The sequence below is a fragment of the Neophocaena asiaeorientalis genome, unplaced genomic scaffold (assembly GCF_003031525.2).
Source record: "Neophocaena asiaeorientalis asiaeorientalis breed wild unplaced genomic scaffold, Neophocaena_asiaeorientalis_V1.1 scaffold593, whole genome shotgun sequence".
NCBI lineage: Eukaryota > Metazoa > Chordata > Mammalia > Artiodactyla > Phocoenidae > Neophocaena > Neophocaena asiaeorientalis.
In genome coordinates this window covers 176,465-178,886 of record NW_020174701.1, presented here as the reverse complement: position 1 = coordinate 178,886, position 2,422 = coordinate 176,465, and the positions used below count along the sequence as shown (strand labels likewise).

The 2,422-nt window shown below is 52.1% G+C and overlaps 1 protein-coding gene across 1 annotated transcript in view; it reads right to left on the bottom strand.

Annotated features, from left to right (window-relative positions):
- The window catches only part of LOC112409203 (cilia- and flagella-associated protein 221-like), a 44,437-nt gene that overhangs the window by 16,267 nt on the left and 25,748 nt on the right, over nucleotides 1-2,422 (bottom strand). The window lies entirely within an intron of this gene.

Here is a 2,422-nt window from a genome sequence, read left to right as displayed (position 1 = left end):
TGGGGGCCCCGCGGCCCCAAAAAAAAAAAAAAAAAAAAAAAAAAAAAGACAAAGGAGAGGGTGGCATGTGATATATCAGGAAATATCAGCATTTAACATTGTTTTGGTGATGTTTTTAATTCAGGAAGGCTCCATTTGGATGAAGTATCTGGCTTGAAGGGAGTTCCTGTCTTTTACTAATTTGCCAGCAGAACTAATAGAGGCACAGAGCAATTATATCAAAATGTACAAAAATGTGGAGCCTTTTAATGTTCCTTCTTGGGCCTGTCCAACAAAAACCCAGCTCTTGTCCCAAAGAACATAGCTTTTAGCTCCCTTGTGGTTGTTTAATCACAGATGTTTAGGAACCACTAAGTTGAGATTCTGTTCTTTTTGTTTGTTTGAATAATTAAGAAAAATTTTTTTTAAAAACCCACAGAACTCCACACGACTGACGGGAACCCAGTCTCACCGCCAAGAAACAAATGTCCCCAACAACTTGAAGATGACGTGCCAGCACCCAGAGGAGGGCCCGGCTATCTATCGTGCGTGTGATGAAGGCGTCCCGGCCACGAACGCTGGGCTGCCTGTCCTCCAGTCATGCAGGGAGGCTGACTTGCAGCCAGGGCCATGGAGAAGCTCTTGCGCCAAAGCACGGATGTAAAGGCAGCAGGACAGCAGGGAGGCGATAACCCCCCGAGGGAGTCAGGAGTGGAGTATCTGTATATCCACAGCAGCTCTTCTCCCATCCCTCACAGGGCCGCACGGAATGGGGACAGGGACAGAGGAGAAGGCAAACCTTGGGTCCCCACCCTGACCCAGGTCAGGGCTGGAGGGCTGGGAGGGAACGAGGGGAAAGGTGGCGCGTGGTGAGACAAAGCAGGGGAGACTGAGGATGCAGAGGAAGGCGGCGGGTGTGGGTGGGCAAGTGGGGGAAGCGTCCTGCCGCCGCGCAGGGCCCCTTAAATCCCCCAGCGTGCGAGGACGTGCCGGAAGGAGGGGCAAAGGACCGGAGGCAGGGTGAGCACCCAGCCGGAGCCGCCCAGGCGCTCTGGGCACAACTACCTCCCCAGAAATGGGGCGAGGGCCAGAATCTGGAGGCTGCTGGCCTCTGCCACCAGGAGTCACCCCTGTGGTGACAAAGGACAATCAGGACAGCCCCTGGGAAGGGATGCCTCAGGGATTCGGGGCAGGATGACAGAGACCCCAGCTGGGCCTGGTCACAGTGTGACCAAGAGGTGGAGTCACTGATGGGGGAGGGGCTGGCAGTCTCACGGGGACGGGGGCAAAGGTGCACAGCACTGGGGTGGGGGGGACACCCGCCGTGTGGCCAACTCTCTGGACCTGCCTTGGGTCAAGTGCAGCGGATGAAATCTTTCTGGAAATGGCCATGCCACCGTCTCTAACAGTTGTCACACCTCACCTCCCCCAGGGTGGCCATCGCTACCAGAGCAGGAGGTCTGAGTGGTCAGCCCGTGACTATTTTAATTTTAATTTCCCTCAGACCACTGTGTGCATATGGGAGCGGCTCACCCAGGCTGGAAGGATTCCTGGTGAAGAGCAAGGGGGCTCGTGCAGGCCCCTCCTACCCCAGGCTCGGGTCTGGGTTTGTGCCTGGGATGGTCACTAACTCTAAACAACACGCTTCTTCTTCCATCTCTTGACTGTCGACCTCACAGTATCTGCTGACTCATTACCACGTAAGGTAAGGGTCTTGCTTGTGTACACAGATGCTCCTTCCGGACTTTGAAAATCACATGGTTATTGTTTTGCTGCGACTTGAAATGATACACTGATCCACCTATTTCCTGTTTCATCATCTTTAGTTGAGTATTTCAACTCCCCCTCAGGTGAAATGAAGGCATTCCCACTCCCATGCTTTCTTGTTCCTTTCTTCCTCTCTTCCACAATTTTACTTTTGTATTATTGAGATCATCAACATCTGCATTCTGGAACCACACCAAGACCTGTATGCTTCGTTCATAAGTTGTCTCTGAAAGCTGGAAACTAGTAAACAGCATTTATTTTGTCTTAACTGTCTAAGTATGTCCCTGTGCCAGGCCAAGCCGAGGCCTGGATTATAGCTTTCTGGTGAAGGTTCACTACCACGACCTCTGGGTCAGTGACAGAGGGAAGTTCTAGTATCAAGGCCAGATGGATTCTATTTTTCAATTTCCCATCAAGTCTTAAAAATCATGCCGATTTCAGTTTGGCTTCCTACTGGGCACATACATCGATTTTTAGTTGACTCTCCCCCCTGGAGTTTATAATGGCCTTGCATTTTGCTTTAGTAACGCGCCTCTATAAAACCCTCCAGTGTTTCCACGGCCTCAGCTGCACCGTCGGTGCATGGGGTCCACACTGCCCCAACGTCTCCTCCCCAGAGCCCTCTACCCCATCTCCTGTAGACAGCGCACAGATATCACCCAAAGACTCCACTGTG